General features: G+C 38.6%; 1 protein-coding gene across 2 annotated transcripts in view; it reads left to right on the top strand.

Annotated features, from left to right (window-relative positions):
- PPP2R3A (protein phosphatase 2 regulatory subunit B''alpha) overlaps positions 1-22602 on the top strand; it is a 223888-nt gene that overhangs the window by 5735 nt on the left and 195551 nt on the right. The gene's annotated exons all lie outside the window — the stretch shown is intronic.

Genomic DNA, 22602 nt, shown 5'->3' with positions numbered 1-22602 from the left:
ATTTCAGAGGGGTCTTGCTTATATTTGTTTTGGAGACTTTGTGCTTTTCACTGAGGAGATATTTTGCCAGGACCCTTGAGGCTCAGATGTTGGTGATTAGGCCCTTAGTCTCTTTCTTATCTGGAAAGCCATAGAACTCCTAAGGACCAGCAGGGCTCCAGTGACCCTGACATCATCCTTTCAGTGAACTGATGAACAAAGACCAGATTGTTGGCATGTTGAAAATGGAATACTTGGCTATGTCAGGGAATATGTATCTAGCTGTCATTCCTAGGGATAGTTTTTTTTTTTTTCTTGCGGTACGCGGGCCTCTCACTGTTGTGGCCTCTCCCGTTGCGGAGCACAGGCTCCGGACGCGCAAGCTCAGCGGCCATGGCTCACGGGCCCAGCCGCTCCGCGGCATGTGGGATCTTCCCAGACCGGGGCACGAACCCGTGTCCCCTGCATCGGCAGGTGGACTCTCAACCACTGCTCCACCAGGGAAGCCCCCTAGGGATAGTTTTTGCAGCTGTGTTTTTTTCTAATTAACTTGATATTGCAGTTTGGTTTTCCAGTTGCGTGTATGTAACATTTCTCATACTTTGAAATCTTTATCATTGATGGTGATTAAAGGGTATGGATATAAGTTGGAGAATTAGGCCCTCATTGAGCTCAGAGAGAAGCAGAAGAAGAGAACACCAAACAAACTTTGGTTTCCAAAAGGTTGTATGAATGCTGTTACCTTGAAGACTTTGGATTAGAATGACTCTCTGGAGTGGGTTGTAATGCAGATGTTCACTACCAATCTGTCATTTATCCATTTCTGCCTCACTGGCAACCTCAATCTGGCACAAGAGAGTTTAAAGGTCAGTTTTACACTTCATGTTTCTAAGAGTTGTGATCTACCAGCAAAACAGAAACCACAGGGGTTGGAAAATGCCAAGGATTATTAGTGAAGAATGGTATTTATTAGTTGAAGGCATAAGCCCCATTGCTGTACTCTTTTTGCAAACAGGAGTATCATCTTGTAAGGGATTGTCCTTCATAGCTGTCATTGGTTCATCAGGTGCACGATGGTTAACTTCTAAATGAAGGATGACTTTGTGACATGAATAGCAGACTTTGGTTTAAGGTTTATACTGGGAGTTTATGATAAGAAAATATTTTGTTTAGAAACTTTTATGTGCTTAGGCAATTGTAGGAATTCTTTTATTGCAAATATAGTTAGGTACTATGCCTGATGGTGATAGATGGAGGGAAAAGTTCACTGCCAAAGTTGTCCAGAGCTCCTTTGGTTTGTAAAGGAGACAACAGTGGTTGCATGGTAATAGGATTTAGAGTCAGTTCGTCAGTGCATGACCTTGATCTGTCAAGTGTGAGCTGTGTGACTTGCTTTTATGAGTTAAAATTCACATAACATAAAATTAACCATTTTAATCATTTTAAAGTGTACAATCAGTGAATCTCAATACATTCACAGTGTTGTGCAACCATAACCATTATCTAATTCCAGAACATTTTTTATCACCCCAGAAGTAAGCCATGTACCCATTAAGCAGTTATTCCCCATCCCTTTCTCCCCCTATTTCCTGGAAACCACCAGTTTGCTTGCTTTCTCTATGGAGTTGTTTATTTTGGACATTTCATATAAATGGAATCACACAAAATGAGACTTCCTGTATCTGGCTTCTTCTTTCATTTAGCATGATGTTTACAAGGTTCATTCGTGTTGTGGCATGTGTTCCTTTCTTTGAATAATATTCATTCCTGTCTTTGAATAATAATTCCACTGAAAGGATATACCACCTTTTGTTTATCCGTTTATCAGTTGATGGACATTTCAGTTGTTTACACCTTCTGGCTACTGTAGATAGTGTTGCCAAGAGCTTTCGTGTGCAAGTTTTTACTTGAATACCTGTTTCAATTCTTTTGTGTATATACCTAGGAGTGGAATTGCTGGATCATATGGTGATTCTATGTTTAACTTTTTGAGGAACTACCAAATTTTTCCACAGCAACTGCACCATTTTACATTTCCACTATCAGTGTTGAAAGTTATAGTTTCTCCACGTCCTCGTCAACACTTGTTATTTTCTGGTTTTGGTTTGGTTTTGGTTATGGCCATCCTCGTGGTTGTGAAGTGATATCTCACTGTGATTTTGATTTGCATTTCTCTAGTGACTAATGATGTTGTGCATCTTTTAACGTGTTTGTTGGCCATTTGTATATTTTCTTTGGAGAGATGTCTATTCAAGTTCTTTGCCTGTTTTTTAATTGGGCTGTTTGTCTTTTTTGTTGTTGAGTAGTTAAGAGTTCTTTATATATTGATTACTAGACCCTTGTCAGATACCACCAAGAGTGGTATGATCCTTCAGCAACCACCAAGGGTCTTCCATTCTAGTGCATAGTGAGTCATGACATAACTAGAGGGCTGGGATCCAGCCAGTCACAGAGTCCCAGGTACAAAAGGTATTTGGATATGTTGTACCCATCCAAAATTAAAGGTATATTTTCTTGTAGAGCATCCATTTGTCAAATTCTGTTGCTATTCCTCTCAAATTTATTTATTTTTTAAATAAATTTATTTATTTATTATTATTATTATTTTTTTTTGGCTGTGTTGGGTCTTCGTTGCTGCATGTGGGCTTTCTCTAGTTGCGGCGAGAGGGGGCTACTCTTCGTTGTGGTGCGTGGGCTTCTCATTGTGGTGGCTTCTCTTATTGTGGAGCACGGGCTCTAGGCACGCAGGCTTCAGTAGTTGTGGCACATGGGCTCAGTAGTTGTGGCTCTCGGGCTCTAGATTGCAGGCTCTATAGTTGTGGCACACGGGCTTAGTGGCTCCGCGGCACGTGGGATCTTCCCGGACCATTGCTTGGATTCTTAACCACCACGCCACCAGGGAAGTCTCTCTTCTCAAATTTAGGGATAGCTGTTCTAGGTGTGTGAGTCATAGTTTTCAAAACTAAAGAGTTTTCAGGCTTTGAAGGAGAATAAAGACAGTTCTTTTTATTGAACCAAGAATTCTCACATATCAATGTATCAGCCTTTAAACTTCTAGAACTAAGACTATTTCCTGATTCAGTGGTTAGTGATCTCATTCACCTCAATCAACAAATATTTATTGAGTTACCACTATGTGCTTGGCACTTTGCTAGATACTAGAGATACAGTGCCTTATGATACAAGTCCAAACTCTCTCTTGACCCTGCATCCTCCTCCAAATCTGTTCCTCTCTGTTGTCTAACTGACTCAGTCCAGTTCCTTTCCACCAGTCTCTCTTGAGTCCTCTCTCTTGAGTCAGGCCTTTACCCTCCACATTGCTAACTCCAGTGAGTAAGTTTTCAGTCTTTTTCTTACTTGACCTTTCAACAGCATTTTGCACAGTTGATTATTCCTTTCTTTGAAATGCTTTCTTCACTTAGCTTCCAGAGTACTACATTCTCTGGATTTCCTCCTACCTTACTGGTGATTCCTTCTCAGTCTTTTTGTTTTCATCATGTAACTGACCTCTGAAAATTGGAGAGCTGTTTATTCCTCAAACCTCTATTCTTCCTTATCAACCCTATTTTCTTGTCATTTCACCCAGTCTCATGACCTTAAATATACACCAATCCTACCACCAAGGACTACCAATTTTTTTCTCCAAGTTAGACCTCTTCTCTGAATCTCATACTCTGATATCAAAATGCCTACTTGACCTCTCCATTTGGATATCTAACAGACATCTCAAAACGGAACTCCTCCTCTTCCCCTCTAAAACCCACTCTTCCCACAGCCTGTCCCATCTCGGTAAATAGCAGCTCCATTCTTCCAGGAACCCAGGCCAAAAACCTTGGCAACATCTTTGACTCTCTTCTTTCTCTTTCACCCCACATTCAGTCTATCAGCAAACCCTCTTGGCTCTACATTCAGAATGTATCTAGAATTGGTCACATCCCAATATCTCTACTGCTTCTACCTTGTCCAAACCACCATTGTATCTCACCTGGATTACTGTCATAGCCTCTTTTTCCCTGCTTCTGTCCTTGCTCTCCTAGCAGCTAGAGGGACCCTGTTAAAAGTAAGTTCTCTGATCAGAGGCTTTACACTTACCTACAAGGCCCTATATAATCTAACCCCCCTTTTACTTCCCTGACCTCATCTCCTACAACTCTCCCCTGTGCTTACTTTGTCCCAGTCACAAATGGTTCTTGTTCTTCCTTCAACAAAGCAGCTACATCCCTGCCTCAGGACCTTTGCTTTCCCCTAATATCTACAAAGCTCCTTCTCTCAGGTCTTTGTTAAAGTTCATTTTCCCCAGCACTCCCTTCCATTTCAAACTCTTCTTCCCAGATCTCTCAATAATCTGGGTGTTCCTCCCATCCCCCCAAGACTGAGCATTGAGGCTGTTTCTCTCCCATGCCCCCATATGTTTATTCATCTTTAAGCTTTCTTTTGAACTGAGTCCCTCCAGTTTTGTTTTGTTTTGTTTTGTTTTGTTTTAAGCAGTTTGAAAACTGCTTGTCTGTGAGGTTAGAAATAAAAAGCAGAGATTAGTGTCTGTGAATGGGTATGTCATTAAGGACTTAGAAATCATAGCAAAGGCACACTGAGCCCTTCCATTTCGTGATCACAGGCATAGTCCCTGTTTCACAGCCTTGAGAATGGAGCCCTGGAATGCTCCTGCTGTGAGTACTGATGAACACAGCACTCCTACCAGTGCCAAGCCCCGAGCACTGTGGCTCAGGTGTCAGCATTTTGTCTTCTGTCAGCATGGTACGTCTTGGCAATCTTGGCATTCTCCTGGCATTCTAGTTGGTACCTCTTGCCCATGGCAGGCCCTGCTCAGTGAGTGGAGGTTCACTCAGTGTTGGCAGCAGTATTGAAATCCATGTATTAAAGGCAGTTAAGGGTTCCACATAATGAAGAGAGTGTGTTGATTCTACTGTGAAATGCCTCAGACTCTAAAGAAAAGGGCAACAGATCATGTCCAATGACGGTCTCTCTGGATAGCAGGTTAAGAGGTTTCATCTGGGTCATTGTTTCTCAGCTTGTCTGTAAACCTGCAGGCCTTCATGAGGGCCTTCTGGCGGGATCATGTTATTAAAGGCTGGAATGGTGTCTGTTTTGATTCATTATTTTAAAAGACAATGCATTATTTCTAATGAATTTTTAACCAAACAAGTATTATATAAATATGTTCTCCTTGCCTCTACTCTTTTCCTAGATGAGCTAATTTCCTAGATGACAAATAAGTAGATAAATAAATAATGTAATTTCAGATAGTGGTAATAGTGCTATGAAAAAAATTAAGTAGGTCTATTCCCCAGATGATGAACACTTGGGTTGTTTCCAGTTTTTCCTCTTTTAAACATTACTGCAATGAACATCCTTGTACTTATGCAAATGTGTGAATGTTTATATTGTATAAACAACTGAAAGATGGAATTACTGGGTCATATAGTCATATAATCAAAATTTTAATAGATAGGGGGAAGGGTGAGCTGTGACAGGGCGAGAGAGAGTCATGGGCATATACACACTAACAAACGCAGTAAGGTAGATAGCTAGTGGGAAGCAGCCGCATGGCACAGGGATATTGGCTCGGTGCTTTGTGACAGCCTGGAGGGGTGGGATGGGGAGGGTGGGAGGGAGGGAGACGCAACAGGGAAGACATATGGGAACATATGTTTATGTATGACTGATTCACTTTGTTATAAAGCAGAAACTAACACACCATTGTAAAGCAATTATACCCCAATAAAGATGTTAAAAAAAAAAAAAAAATTTTAATAGATAATGCCAAATTGGTCCCCAAGGTATCTATACTAATATTATTTAACTATATAATATGTAATATAATTAAAAGCAGTAATGTGTTTATGTTTTTTAATAAATAAAATATTTTTATTACTTTTAGTTACACTAGGAATATAGAATACATTCTCTTTGTTAAAAGTAAAAAATTAACAGAGGACAAAAATCCTCATGCCTTCACCAACTTGCAAATTTTTGCCTCTCTCAAAAGTTTTTTAAACTCCTCTCCCCTTGTTTTAATTTTTATTTCCATGTGGTTGAGCATCTTTTCTAGTTTTTGACCATTTGTATTTCTTTTTTTCTTTTCTATTCGGATTGCATAGCAAAGACTGCTGGTTACCTCCTGTGATCCATTCTTCCTTCATCTTTAGTAATAGGAACCCCAGTTTTTAGCCAGGTCCATTGCTGCCCATCCAGAAGACTATATTCTTTGGCTTCCTTGGAGCTAAGTATAACTAGGTAAGTTTTAGCTAACAATACATAAGCAGAAGGGTTTGATATGACTTTCTGAAGGCTCCTTCAAGAGAGGAGGCACTCCCTCATCCCTTCACACATTCTGTATATTGGAACACAGATGTAATGACTGGAGCTCTACCAGCCATCCTAGACTATGAGGACCATGGTGGTAGCTCAGTGAGCCAGAAAGTCTGGGTCTCTGAGCATTTGGTCAAGCTGCTGCACCAGCCCTCAACTTCTTTTGCATAAGAGAAATTTAACTTCTGTTTTGTTTAAGCACGCTTATTTTTGTTTTTTCCTGTTATATGCAGATAGTGAATACTTTTTATTTATTTATAGGAGTTCTTTGGCTTCTAGATACTCATTCTTTATTTATGAAAATGGTACATTTTCCTCCAATCTGTTGTAGTCCTCTCCCTTTGTTAGTAATGGTTTTTAATTTTGATGTCAGATTTACCTATCTTTGCTTTCATGGCTTTTGACTTTACTTTTTTTTTTTTACTAACTTTTTTTTTAACTAACTTTTAAATGGATGTCTTTCCTGCCTTAAGATACAAACATAGTATCTTACATTTTCTTATACTTTTATATAAAATTTAAATCTTTAATTCATCTGGAATTTATTTTTGTGAATAGTGTAAGAGAGGACTCTTGTTCAGTTGGCTATCCATTTGAATAATAATTTTTCTAATAAGTGGCATGTCAAATTATCAGTTAATAGATTCTCATATATGTATAGGTTGGTTTTAGGACTCTATTTAGTTCCATTGATCTTTGCTTCTGTGACATTAACACACTTTTAATTACTATAGCTTGATAATAAATTGTGATTTTTGGTAGGCAAGGTCTTCTTTCTTTGTTCTTTTTAAAAATATTAAACATCAGGCTTCCCTGGTGGTGCAGTGGTTGAGAATCCATCTGCCGATGCAGGGGACAACGGGTTCATGCCCCCGTCCGGGAAGATCCCACATGCCGCGGAGCGGCTGGGCCCGTGAGCCATGGCCGCTGAGCCTGCGTGTCCGGAGCCTGTGCTCCGCAATGGGAGAGGCCACAACAGTGAGAGGCCCGCGTACCGCCAAAAAAAAAAAAAAATTAAACATCTACAGCACAATATTTATAAAACATATGTAAGATGTAAAGCATAGCAGTACAATGAACACTTGTTATCCACTGCTCAGTTTAAGGAAAAAATATTGCTACTACTTTGTCTTTGTTGCCCCCGCCCCCCAGCCAAGGTTCTCTTGGCTCTTTCACATTTCCACTTCCATGTGAAATGTTAGAATTAGCTTATAAATTGATCTTAGAATCAATTCATATAATTGAAGGCAATAATAGTTTCTGTATCAGTAATTGCTTTTTGGAAATTAATAAACCAGTTATTTAAATGTTTTTCCCATTTAAAAAGCAACTTGGGTTGTTTCCATGTCTTAGCTATTATAAAGCTTCAGTGAACATGGGAGTGCAGATACCTTTTCAAGTTAGTGTTTTCATTTCTTTCAGATACATACCCAGAAGTGGAATTGCTGGATCATATGGTAGTTCTATTTTTAATCTTTTGAGGAACCTCCATATTGTTTTCCCTAGGGGCTGCACCAATTTACTTTACCTTGCACAAGGGTTCCCCTTTCTCCACATCCTGGCCAATGCTTATTACTTGTTGTCTTCCTGATAGCCATTCTAACAGGTGTGAAGTGATAGCTCATTGTGGTTTTGATTTATATTCCTCTGATGATGAGTGATGTTGAGCACCCTTTATTCCTAGGTATTTTATTCTTTTTAATGCAAGTGTAAATGCTGTTGTTTTCTTAATTTCTCATTCTGATGGCTCATTATTAGTATATAGAAGTGCAGCTGATTTTTGTGTATTGATTTTGTATCCTACAAGTTTACTGAATTTGTTTATTAGTCCTGACAGTTTTTTAGTAGAGTTTTTAGAGTTTTCTATATGTAATACTGTGTCGTTTGTGAATATAGTTTTATTTCTTCCTTTCTTTTTTTTTGGTACGTGGGCCTCTCACTGTTGTGGCCTCTCCCGTTGCGGAGCACAGGCTCCGGACGCGCAGGCTCAGCGGCCATGGCTCACGGGCCCAGCCGCTCCACTGCATGTGGGATCTTCCCGGACCAGGGCACGAACCAATGTCCCCTGCATCGGCAGGTGGACTCTCAACCACTGTGCCACCAGGGAAGCCCTATTTCTTCCTTTCTGATTTGAATTCCTTTACTTCTTTTTCTTCCTGAATACTCTGGCTAGGACTTCAAATACTATGTTGAATAAATGTGGTAAGAGTGGGTCTCCTTGTCTTGTTCCCGATATTAGAGGAAAAGCTTTCAGCTTTTCACTGTTGAATCTCATGCTAGCTGTGAGCTTGTCATATATGGCCTCTCTTATGTTGAGGTATATTTCCTCTATTCCCAGTTTGATGAGAGTTTTTATCATGAATGGATTGTGATTTTTGGCAAATGCTTTTTCTGCATTTATTGAGATGATCATATGCTTTTTATCCTTCATTTTGTTAATGCAGTGTGTCATATTGATTGATTTGTGGGCGTTGAACCATCCTTGCATCCCTGGAATAGATTCCACTTGACCATGGTATATTATTCTTTTACTGTATTGTTGATTTCAATTTGCTAATATTTTGTTAAGGATTTTCATCTCATCTTTGTTCATCAAAGATATTGGCATGTAATTTTCTTTTTTTATAATGTTGTTGTCTGGTTGAATTAAGGGTATTGCTGGCTTCATAAAAAGGGTTTGACCCACGTACCTATGGTCTTCTAATCTATGACAAAGGAGGCAAGAATATACAATGGAGAAAAGACAGTCTCTTTAACAAGTGGTGCTGGGAAAACTGGACAGCTACATATAAAAGAATGAAATTAGAATACTCCCTAACATCATACACAAAAATAAACTCAAAATGGATTCAAGACCTAAATGTAAGGCTGGACACTATAAAACTCTTAGAGGAAAACATAGGCAGAACACTCTTTGACATAAATGACAGCAAGATCTTTTTTGATCCACCTCCTAGAGTAATGAAAATAAAAACAAAAATAAACAAATGGGATCTAATTAAACTTAAAAGCTTTTGCACAGCAAAGGAAACCATAAACAAAACAAAAAGACAACCCTCAGAATGGGAGAAAATATTTGCAAATGATGCAACTGACAAGGGATTAATCTCCAAAACATACAAACAGCTCATGCAGCTCAATATCAAAAAAAGGAAATAACCCAATCAAAACATGGGTGGAAGATCTAAATAGACATTTCTCCAAAGACATACAGATGGCCTAAAAGCACATGAAATGAGGCTCAGCATCACTAATCATTAGAGAAATGCAAATCAAAACTACAATGAGGTATCACCTTACACTTGTCAGAATGGACATCATCAAAAAAATCTACAAACAGTAAATGCTGGAGAGGATGTGGAGAAAAGAACCCTCCTACCCTGTTGGTGGGAATGTAAATTGGTACAGCCACTCTGGAGAACAGTATGGAGGTTGTTTAAAAAACTAAAATTAGAAATACCATATGACCCAGCAATCCCACTACTGAGCATATACCCAGAGAAAACCATAATTCGAAAAGATACATGCACCCCACCCCGGTGTTCATTGCAGCACTGTTTACAATAGCCAGGTCATGGAAGCAACCTAAATGCCCATCAACAGAGGAATGGGTAAAGAAGATGTGGTACATATATACAGTGGAATATTACTCAGCCATAAAAAGAGCAAAATAATGCCATTTGCAGCAACATAGACAGACGTAGAGTTGTCATAATGAGTGAAGCAAGTCAGACAGAGAAAGACAAGTATCATATGATACCACTTATATGTGGAATCTAAAAAAATAGGGTACAAATAAACTTATTTACAAAACAGAAGTAGAGTCACAGATGTAGAAGTCAAACTTATGGTTACCAGGGAGTGGGGGGGGGATAAATTGGTAGATTGGGACTGACATATACACAGTACCATATATAAAATAGATAAGTAATAACGACCTACTCTATAGCACAGGGAACTCTACTCAGTAATCTGTAATGGCCTATATGGGAAAATAATCTAAAAAAGAGTGGATATATGTATATTTATAATAATTCACTTTGCTGTACACCTGAAACTAACACAACATTGTAAATCAACTATACTCCAATAAAAATTTTTTTAAAATAATAAAATAAAATGAGTTTGGAAGTATTCCCTCCTCTTCTACTGTTTGGAAGAGTTTAAGAAGGACCATTATACTGTTTTTAAGTGTTCTTAGTTTTAAGTATAGTTTAATTTGTACTCATAATGGATTGTTGGTTAAAGATGGAACATGTGTGAAACACATGTCAAGATATCATAGATTAATGAGGAGCATGAAAAATGATAGTTCTGCAAAACTATTTCAAGATGCTCTTTATGAAATACGTAATTTGCATTCATCTGATCAAAATTTTTATGAAATATCAAGATGTTTCTAATACTTAAAAAACTACATGATTAAAGGAAGCTGGGTGAAGGGTATAAGGGAATTCTCTGTATTCTCTTTGCAGTTCTTCTGGAAATCTATAATTAACTCAAAATAAAAAGGTTTTTTTAATCATTTTAAATATAAAAACATTAGCCAGGCATGCCTTAGTTTAAAGTTATGTGTATTCATACATGCTTATAATTGGCATTTGCTATTTCCTATTCTTAAAGCTACTCTAGAGAAAATAATTTCAGGTTGGTTAACCAAATACAAATAGCAAGGTAAAGATACTGTATTGAATATCATGAAACATAGAAGGAGTCTAATCAAATTCAGATGATTTCATTTCTAAAATGAATTGTCAATTGAGAGACTCCATGTGGTATGAAATAAGGAAGAGGTTTGCTCTAAAAAGAATTCATTTTCAACTTACTATACAACTAGTGTTATAGATAGCTGGATGTTTATTTTATTATCATTGATCTTATTCTGTTTAGGTACTTCAGATTCTCAAAAGGAAAGATTTAAACACTTGAAAATATGAAAAAGAAAAAATATACAGGGTTATTCTGTCCAACTGGCTTTTTGTTTATTGGTGATAAAGATCTGAAGTATATGTTTGCTGAGAACTTCTCTCAAAGAGCAGCATGAAACCATTTCTTCTACCTTGATTAAACTAAACCTCCAGGGCTTCCCTGGTGGTGCAGTGGTTAAGAATCTGCCTGCCAATGCAGGGGACACGGGTTTGAGCCCTGGTCCGGGAAGATCCCACATGCTGTGGAGCAACTAAGCCCGGGCACCACAACTACTGAGCCTGCGCTCTAGAGCCCATGAACCACGACTACTGAAGCCCGCACGCCTAGAGCCCGTGTTCCGCAACAAGAGAAGCCACCGCAATGAGAAGCCCACACACCGCAACATAGAGTAGACCCCACTCGCCACAACTAGAGAAAGCCCGCACTCAGCAACAAAGACCCAACTCAGCCAAAAATAAATAAATAAATGAATTTATTTAAAAAACAAACAAACAAACAAAAAACTAAACCTCCAAATTATCAAAATAAGAGTTGATTTTTATAAGCTCAAAATGGAAGAATTCCAAGTATCAGGTTTTTAACGTTTGTTTGTTTTGGCTACTATAATGTGGATTAAATTTCAGCCTACATCTCAATATACATTTGGTGCCAAGTCCATTTATTAAATTTAATTTTATATTAGCGTACAGTTGATTTACAGTGTTCTTTTAGTTTCAGGTATACAGCAAAGTGATTCCGTTATACATACATCCATTCTTTTTTAGATTCTTTCCCATATAGGTTATTACAAAATATTGAGTAGCGTTCCCTGTGCTATACAGTAGGTCCTTGGTGATTATCTATTTTATATATAGTAGTGTGTATATGTTAATCCCAAACTCCTAATTTATCCCTCCCTGCACCTATCCCCTTTGGTAACCATAAGTTTGTTTTCGAAGTCTGTGAGTCTGTTTCTGTTTTGTAAATAAATTCATTTGTATGTTTCTTTTAGATTCCACATGTAAGTAATATCATAGGATATTTGTCTTTCTCTGTCTGACTTACTTTACTTAGTATGATAATATCTAGGTCCATCCATGTTGCTGCAAATGGCATTTCATTCTTTTTTTATGGCGGAGTAATATTCCATTGTATATATGTACCACATCTTCTTTATCCATTCCTCTGTTGATGGACATTTAGGTTGCATCCATGTCTTGACTATTATAAATAGTGCTGCAGTGAACACTGGGGTGCATGTACCTTTTCGAACTATGGTTTTCCCAGGATATTGGTTGTTAATCCATCTTTTAATTTTTTGACAATTTTATTTGACAACATGTGATTTTCTTTCCATGATAAAACAGTTCATCTACTGTGAATAGAAGTCAAAATTTGTCCTTAAATATTAACAGTATAATTAAAGACTTTGCCACATGAGCTTTATAATAAAGCTTTAATAATATGCTGAACTAAGATGAAATATTTTTACTTAAAACTCCTTTATCTTGTGTCATAAGAAATTTTTTAAAAATAATTTTTTAAATTCCTAAGGAGGTTCACAGTATTATTTTTTAAAAAACATTCATTATTCAAGAAAGGTTGGGAAACACTGATCTGCATTGTAGGCCTGATCACTGAAATTGTACTGATTGATGTCAGATTGGGCCTGGATCCAGAATGGCCAGCCTGGAAAAGACGTACCATCCTCAGAATGTAGGGACAGGATGTGTCATGGAATGAGGCCCTTTAACTGAAGAGCACAACATTGCCACTCACTTTCAGAAGGGTAATGATTTCCCCCTTTCAATATATGTTGTTGCTTTGGTCTTAAAAGTAGGCACATGGACACATGTATTGCTCAACTGCCCCATTATAATCAAAGATTAGAATGTCCAAAAGACTCTAGGCTGCTAAAAAAAAAAAAAACAACAAAAAAACACATTACGTATCCATTACATATGGTGAAGTTTTTTTGGTTACAGATTAAATGAAGAAAGACCAGGAGAGGGAATGCAGTAGAGTATTATGAAAGCAAGAGCTGAAAGAAAAATGGAGAGAGAATATCAATGAAGGTGTATGTTTTCATGTCATAGAAAATGATTGGTTGTAAGGAATAAATATCCACTTAAAGATATATTTGTGGGCTTCCCTGGTGGTGCAGTGGTTGAGAGTCTGCCTGCCAATGCGGGGGACACGGGTTCGTGCCCCGGTCCAGAAAGATCCCACATGCCGCGGAGCGGCTGGGCCCGTGAGCCATGGCCGCTGGGCCTGCGCGTCCGGAGCCTGTGCTCTGCGGCGGGAGAGCCCACAACAGTGAGAGGCCCGCGTACCGCAAAAAAATAAAAAATAACATAAAAAAAGATATATTTGTAAAAAGTTTATTTATAGGAAAAATACACAGGGAGCACATCAGTTCACTGCAATTTTAGAAACTGAACATACTCCTCTCTCTCTTTCTCTCTGTGTTATATGTGTTCTGTTTTCTTGACACCAGCTTCTCCTGCCATGTTGCTCATTGTGGGATGCCCCAAAACAGTGGTCTCAGCCATCAATTCTGTAGGACTTTAAGACCCAGAGCTCTCACCTAATTGACAGTATTCCAGTGCTTCAATTCCAGGTTCCTAGGAGAGAAAACATGATTGGCCTACCTTGAGTCAGTGTCTCAACTAAACTTGACCAGGGATTGGAAAACAGTTGTGACTCAATAAAGTTGTCCCGCCTTGCCTGTGAACAAGGCAGGTCCCTAAGAAGTAGGGATATCTCTTGTTCAGTACATAGGAGAGAAGACTTGTTTAAGAAGGAATGGATTGGTGCCCTGAGCTCTGAAAAAAAAGAGGAGACTATAAAATATGTACGCCCCCACAAAAAAAAAGACAAGAGTGTAATAGTCTCCTAAATGTAATCTTCCTAGGAAGATTAGGTCAGTTTACATAAATCGCAACAATATCTTTTTGGATCCATATCCTGGATTAGTGGGAATAAAAACGAAATGAACAAACGAAAAAACAAATGGGACCTAATTAAACTTAAAAGCTTTTGCATAACAAAGGAAACCATAAACAAAACAAAAAGACAACCTACAGAATGGGAGGAAATATTTGCAAACTATGCAACTGACAAGGGATTAATCTCTAAAATATACAAACAGCTTGTACAGCTCAATATCAAAAAAACAAACAAACAACCCAGTCAAAAAATGGACAGAAGATCTAAATAGACGTTTTTCCAAAGAAGACATCCAGATGGCCAAAAGGCACATGAAAAGATGCTCAACATCGCTAATTATTAGAGAAATGCAAATCAAAACTGTGACGTATCACCTCACACCAGTCAGAATGGCCATCATCAAAAAGTCTACAAATAATAAATGCTGGAGAGGGTGTGGAGAGAAAGGAACCCTCCTGCACTGTTGGTGGGAATGTAAATTGGTGCAGCCACTATGGAGAACAGTATGGAGGTTGTTTAAAAAACTAAAAATAGAGCTACCATATGATCCGACAATCGCACTCCTGGGCATATATCCAGAGAAAACTATAATTCAAAAAGATACACGTGCCTCAGTGTTCATTGCAGCACTATTTACAATAGCCAAGACATGGAAGCAACCTAAATGCACTTCAACAGAGGAATGGGTAAAGAAGATGTACATGTATACAATGGAATATTACTCAGCCATAAAAAAGAATGAAATAATGCCATGTGCAGCAACATGGATGGATCTAGAGATTATCCTAAGTGAAGTAAGCCAGAGAAAGACAAATATCCTGTGATAGCACTTATATGTGGAATCTAAGAAAAATGATACAAATGAATATATATATAAAACTGAATCACTTTGCTGTACACCTAAAACTAACACAACATTGTAACTCAACTATACTTAAATTTTAAAAATTTTTTAAAAGAAAGAAAATAAATAAAAACAAATGATACAAATGAACTTATATACAAAACAGAAATAGACCCCCAGACAAGAAAAACTTACTGTTACCAAAGGAGAAAGGTGGGGGGAGGGATAAATTAGGAGTTTGGAATTAACATATACACACTACTATATATAAAATAGATAACCAAGAAGCACCTACTGTATAGCACAGAGAACTGTACTCAGTATTTTGTAATAACCTATAAACGAAGAGCATCTGAAAAAGAATATACATATATATATATATATGTATGTATAACTGAATCACTTGAAACTAATACAACATTGTAAATCACCTACACTTCAATTAAAAAAATCAGGTCAGTTTACAAAGTGAACCACCCACTGTCCATTCTATAACCTTAGGCAACTTTGTTTCCCCAATAATCTTTACAGCTGATTCCCATCCAACAGGAATGAGGGCCCTAGAAGATGAGATAAAGTAAATGATTAAAACTTTAGGAATTTAACCAAAATTTTTCCTAAGACCTGTACTGTAATGTCTGTCAAGGTATGGATAGATACCTTGGTCTGCAGTCTGTTTCCCAGCTACAGTCATGATAAAAGTCTGTTTAGGCAGATGACAAATCAGACTGGGGAGCTCCATTAAGTTCCATCCAGCTCACCTAGCTTGGTAACTGCCAACATTCAAATGGCCTAGTCCTCCCACTCCAAAGTGGTGGGGTTGGGTTTGTCTTGAGCCATTCATGCATAGCACAGGTGAGTAGTAGCAAGGGCATTCATAAGGAGGAACACCACTAGGGGTAGATGTACTGAGTGATAATACTACCAGCAGAAGCTCTTAATGGTCCCTATTTATCAGTGTGGATGTGTCACTTTTCTTAAAGGACTAAGACCTGGTTGACAGAATGTTCTCAGATGCTTTGGTAACCAAATGCCTATACAGGAATACATTCTCTAGGGATTTGGACATGTGTCAGCTAAGTTTGGAGATCAGGGTAGTACAGAGCCCCCTTACAGGTGAACCAGAGATATATTGATGAGTAGACTTGTATAAAAGAAATTTCCTAGCCATAGTACACAAATAATCAATCCTCCTTTGGTAGGCAGTCTTTCTCAGTGTGTATTGGAAGGGAGTCATGCAGTTCTAGTGGATCGTCTTCTGTATGTTGCCTCTCAGTGCTAGGGCATTTGTGATAGGGGCCAGGGATACTGGTCTTAGGTACAAGGCATGTGCTAAACCTTCTCATTAAGTAAAATGAAGGTTAGGATAAGCAGTTATCAGAAATGTCCAAGAGGGCCTCTTCATCCTAGATGGTGTCAGTCAGTCTGTCCTGAAACTAGTTTTAAAAGGTGACTTTTTTCCTAGTCTAGTCTCATCTAAAGAATCAGAAATGGCAGTATATTAGCAAATTGCTTCCTTCCCTTTTCCCTTTCCTTCCTCATTAAGTTCTTCCTTTATACCAGGCACTGTACTGGTGTTGGGATACAGTGATGAACAAGCAAACAGGATCCTTACCTTTGTGGAGCCTACATTCTATTGCAGGGAAAATACAGTAAATGTGTAAACAATAAATAAAACAATTACAGGTACTGATAAGTGCTGATACAGACAGTAAACTGGGTAATGGGGTAGAGAGTAATGAAACAGGGCCTTGGTCAAGGGAGAAGAGTCTATTGGAGGAACCAAAACAAAGGCCAAGGAAGAGCAGTACAAGATGAGGTGAGGGAAGTGGTAGGCAGATTCTGGAGCTATATTAGGCCATGGTAGAGGAGTTTAGATTTTGTTCAAAATGGAGTAGGTAAGCACTGGAGCATTTTAAATAGGAGAGTGATTCACTCTGGTTTGTTTTCCTCTAGTTGTGCTGTTTGGAAAATGACTGGAGTATGGAGAGGCTAGAGTGGAAGCAGAGAGACCAGTTAAAAGGCCATGATGATAGTGCAGGAGAGAAAGCTGGATAATTTGGGCCAAGACTAGCAGGATTCTAATGAGAAGTGGTCAAAATTGAGAGAGATTTTGGAGATAGGGTTGTTAGCCCTTAGTGAGTTTATATCCTGGGTATGGCCTACAAATATGTCAGATGGCCATTCCACTTTTGGGACCTTACAGACACCTACCAAGGTATCTGTAAAAAGATCTATTGCCCCCATAAGGTACTCTGGTTGTGTATATACCAGGCTATACTGGGTTGTCTGTCTGTACAGTAAGTAATTAATAACAAGTAAACCCTTGCTAGACCTCATCTACAGGAACACAGAGGTCCCTTAGTCCCACATGCAGAATGTCAACTGAATGAAGAACTTTGGGAGTGTCTCAGGGTTCTCATCATATCCCTCAGGGTACTTGAGGCTGAATGACAGGTTGGTGAGGCAGGCTTGGTGGCTGCCCTGACCCTAGACTTGGACCTGTCAGCTCAGTCTGACATACCACATGTATGACCAGCAAATACAAAGCAAGTCATGAACAGCCTCACTTGTTCTATTATAGCAGATAACTCTGTTTATTCTCAGCTCTCCTGCTCTCAAATTTCTGACTCTGTGCTCAACCTCCATACCTGCTTCTAGCCTTTTGGTTCGGATGCCCATCATGTCACCCTTTGAACCTTGTTCTCAGTTCTGCTTTCCTGTCTGATCTCAGCATCCTTTTTTCCAGCTCCCTGCTCTCCCAAACACACCTATTATTATATTGAATGAAAAATTTTCTGCTGAAATTGTGGCCACAGAGCCCCACTAGAGGTGGTGACTCAGACTTGTACCCCAAGGGTTGTTTTATTTAGTTAGGTACTACTCTTGAGCCCACAGGGCCACAACCTTTTGCCTTAAATTGTCTTACAGACAGACAAGTGCTTCCTACGCTCTTCCATTGGGCAAGCTCAGAGATTCACTGGATTGGAGCAAAAGTGAATGAACTAATGATCTTATTTGTGATACAACTTCAGCTAAGATAGGTCAAGGTTGATTAAATAGAAGGGATCAGTTGGCTCAATAAGTAAGATACCAAAGCTGTATCCAGGGCAGAAACAAAGAAATGGGGAAGCAGTGCGTTCTGTTGAGGGACATGTGAAAACCGTGAAGGTTGTCAGCTCAAAATAGTCTGCATTTCCTTCTTGCCTGTAGATATTTCCATTGGGCTTTTGCCCTGTTCCCCTACCCCAGTTGAATTTTGGGGTGCTTCACAGCATCTTGACAGTTCATACATTAAGAAAATAACACTGAATTCCTATCTTATGCTGTGCACTGGCTCCACATTGGGGATATAAGGATGAGTAAATTGCAGTGGCTTTCTGACTCACCTCTGCTTCTGCTTCCCTGATCCATCCCCCTGCCACCTGAAACCCATCATTTCCCTTCCTGAGAAACTGTAGTAGTGCTATAAATGCTTAATAAATACCTCATGAATAAATGGAAATTATTTCTAAGTTCCTTTTGTTCAGAGACTCTTTGCACTAAATCTTTGCATTTATGTTTCCTCCAAATCAAATCTCATGTTTTACACTTACATTAATTTTTTTCTTGCCCTGATGTTTGCAGCTCTTCCATGTTTAGAGTCTTCTGCATTTTTTATGTCCCTCCTGTTGATTTAATCTCATAGGTCACTTGTTCTAAAATAATAAAAGTTAAGCTTTGTGCTTGGTTCTATGGCATGTCTTGTATATAGTTCTATTTCTGGATATGATGCCATTTGTGAATATGCTTTTAATTATTTCTCAGTTTTATTATTGAACAAGCTCATTGTCTTAATTATGCTTACAAAGTTTGGTAATATACTTATAGTCTGACGTTCAAATAAGTAGCATTAACATTATTCATTGGTTTTTAAGGGTCTAAATTTTACTCAACTTATCTGTTATGATTTTATTTTATATGGATATTATATGTGTCACAATTTAATCATTCACTAATAAATTTATTAAGTTTTCAAGGTTTCTGAAACACAAAATTGGGGTTAAAAAAAAAACTTGTGTTCTTGCTGTCCAGGTTACTACAAAGAACTTCACTGTTCTATAGATTTATATTCATCCGTCCTTCCTTCCTTCTGTCCTTCCATCCTTCCTTTCTTTTTCTTGTGCCTAGTGAGATTTGAGACAATTCCTTCTCTAGATGTTGAGAAATATGGAATTATGGCAGGGACTCAGGTACTGACTATCCCAGCTCCTTTGGCTTTAATATGGACAGAGGGGCTTCCATTTTACAGAAAATTGTGCTCAAATCAGTTTTTCCACTTTCTAAGTATGTAATATGAGCAAGTTTTTTCTTTTAACTTCCCTTAGCCTCAGTTTCCTCATCTGTGAAATGGAGATAACACTGTGCTCAATGCTGGCATAAAAATTAAATTAGATAATGCGTTTAAATGCTCAGCACAATACCTAGCATATCAATACTTTTAAAATGATGGTGTAGTAATGCTAATCTTCCCTCTGCAAGCCCAGTACAAGAAGGATCAGTCAGCATAGCAGCATGCCTCTGCCTCTCCCGCAGTCCTTCACACACACCTCTCCCCTGCATCTAAGGAATACAAGCCCAAGATAAGAGTCCTCAAAGAGGAAACATGTCTAGTTCTCCTCCTTGCGCTCTCATTATCTGCTGATGATGCTGGCATGAATTCCTGCAGAGAATGGTCTTATGCCGTATGTATGACCATTTTCTTGACTCTGCCAGTGGAGGCCTAGGGAGGGTATTCTTACTCTGACTCACCAATAAACTTTTGGTAAGTGATAGGCCTTGAGATGTGTGGTTATTAAAATATACTTTTAAATGTCCTAAAGGTGTAGGGTAGGATCATGGGAGAAAGTGGCTGAGACAGGGTAGTAAACAAGATCAACATATTTAACACTGTGGAGAAAAGGTCAAGAACCTAAGAGGCCAGGACATCAGACGGACTATCTATTTGAATGTCAAAATCAATAAGAATTACGCTAGAAATAGTGTTGGAGTGACAGTGAACCAAAAGGTAAAATCAAGGAATGAAAGGGAGTGACCTTGGGGAGCCTTCAATCCTGCAATAAGGAAGGGTGGTGGGTGGTAAAGTCTAATGTTATGTGACTCAGAGCAGGGGATTTGGGTAGAGGGCAGGTGGAGAATGGTGTGAAAGTAGCAATGAGGAACCAGAATGACACCAACCAGGCCTCATGTTTGAAGGGTGTGGAAGAGAAAAAGAGTTGTCATCTAAGAGAGCTACAGGGAAATCAGCATCCTCAGGGGAAAGTACAGTTTCAATTTAAATAAGAAGGTAAAGGAAGTTGAAGAAAGCTTCAGAGAAGAGATCCAGGATCTGGGGATTTTGCTGTTGTCTACCCATGAGTCCACAGGGCTCAGTGGAAGGGTTAGGATTTCTGGAGATGGTATAGAGGCTTGGAGTTCCCCCTCCTCCTCCTTCATCATCATCATCATCATCATCATCATCATCTTCATCTCTCCCTTGCATACATCCTCAGTTCTTTTGCCTCTTTCTCACTTCAGCAGCCTTGCCTGGCTGAACCACAGCACTGATTAAATCCAATTCTTTGCCTATTCCATGCCTGTAAAATCATGCTGCTGAGCTTGCATTAAATTAATGATCATAACCTTAAGTGGGCCCATAATGCTGCCTGGCAATCATACTAGATTTCTCCAGTCATTTTCTGTTTCATTTCCTCCTAGATGATTATTGCATGTCTTCAATCTCCTTACATGTTCACCATCTCCTCCCCAGTCTTCACTTTCAATTGATGACCTTGATTCCTAGTTACAGAAAAGAAATAGAAGAAAAAGAGCTTTCACAGGCTTTCACAACTATACCTACCTACTACTTGTAGTAGTATCCGTATCCTCTGCTTTCTTTCCTCTTACTGTGAAAGAGCTAACCTAATAAGTGCTTCGTAATTCTTTGTCTTATATCAGTTTTACCCTCTCTGAATCATTGTCTTATACACGAAAATATGCTTGTATTTTCCCCCATCTTAAAAATAATCTTCCTTGACTCCACTTTCCCCTCTTACTATTGCCTTGTTTCAGTTAAACTTCACAGCAAAACTTCTTGGAAGAGTTGTCTGTAGTCTGTTGCTAGTTTTTGTCTTCCCATTCTTTTTTTGTACTCAAGCCAGTCATATTTCTGCTCCCAAAATTCCATCAAAACATTTCTCTACAGTTATCTGACTTAACATTCAGGAGCAGAGTTAACCACTGTCTCCTCCTTGTAATACCTTCTTCACTTTATTTTAAAATACTTGTCAAGAACTATGCAGATCTAAGATTTTACCCTATTTGTAAGCTAACAAGTTAGCTTGCCAGTTTCATGAATAGTGGTAGAAGACACAAGACTTCTACATCAGAGATGAAAGACAGTTTATTACTTACAGCAATAGCAGTAGCCAGAGTAGGAGTCTTTTTGTACTGGTTCCCTTAGCACTAGTTACTCTGAGACAATGTGAAGGGGGCCAGACTACACCTTTCCACATAGTGAGTTGAGTTATTAGAAACGAAACCTGATCTTAGAGAACCCAAATATTTTATAATGGTCAATAAGCATGCCTTCTCTTTGCTCCAGAGGGAGATAGTACCAAGTTTTCCAAGGCTGTTTGCTATACAGACATTCTTGAAAAAGATCATATGGAACTATCATATCATATAAAATATTATATCACTGACTATCAAGACAGGCAGTGCCTTGCTTGCAATGTGTACAGAAACACGAGAGACCCATGGAGAACTGTCTCACAATTCCTCCCTCTCTGACCACTTCTTTTCTCTCTCCTCTCCTTCACTTCCCCAGACTCTAGGTCTGGGCTGTCTAGCACTATAGCCACTAGCTCATGTAGCTATTTAAATTAAGTTTTCAGTTATTCAGTTGCATTAGCCATATTACAGGTGCTCAATAGCCACATGAATGGCACAGATATATAAATATTTCATCATCTTAGAAAGTTCTATTAGACAGCACTACTCTGCATGTTTGAGTGCTCCTAAGCTCAGCCTTTGGATGTTTCTTTCTGTATTCTATTCCTATATAGAAATAGAGATTTCTATAGAATCTTGTAGAATAAGGTTTATTATGGAATAAATATTTATATATATTTCTTTCCTTTCTATATTCCCTCCCTTGGTGATCTCGTCTAGTCTCAAGGCTTTAAATATAACTCTCAAATTTGTATAATCCTAAATTTCTCCCCAGAAGTCCAGATTTAATTCTTTAATAGCATTCTGCACACCTTTACCTGACTGCCTAGTAGGCACCTCAAAAGTAATGGCCAAAACTGAACTACTGACCTTCTTGCCACAGCTGCTCCCTCTCCCACCAACAAATCTGTTCCTCCTGCAGTCTTCCCAGTATGAATTAAGTCAGTTCTCTTCTTCCAGTTGTTCAAGCAAACAAACAACAGTTTTAAAAAAATCAACCCTTAGATTCATCCTTGACCTCCCTCTTTTCCACAAAACCGACACATCTGTCCCACTGGCTCTTGTTTCAAAATATATCCAGAATCTGACTTTTCACCCTTCCCCTGCTACCACCTGGTCCA

Source organism: Grampus griseus (assembly GCF_964374135.1).
Source record: "Grampus griseus genome assembly, chromosome: 5".
Taxonomy (NCBI): domain Eukaryota; kingdom Metazoa; phylum Chordata; class Mammalia; order Artiodactyla; family Delphinidae; genus Grampus; species Grampus griseus.
The sequence above is the reverse complement of the archived record's forward strand: the minus strand, read 5'-3'. Positions and strand labels throughout refer to the sequence as shown.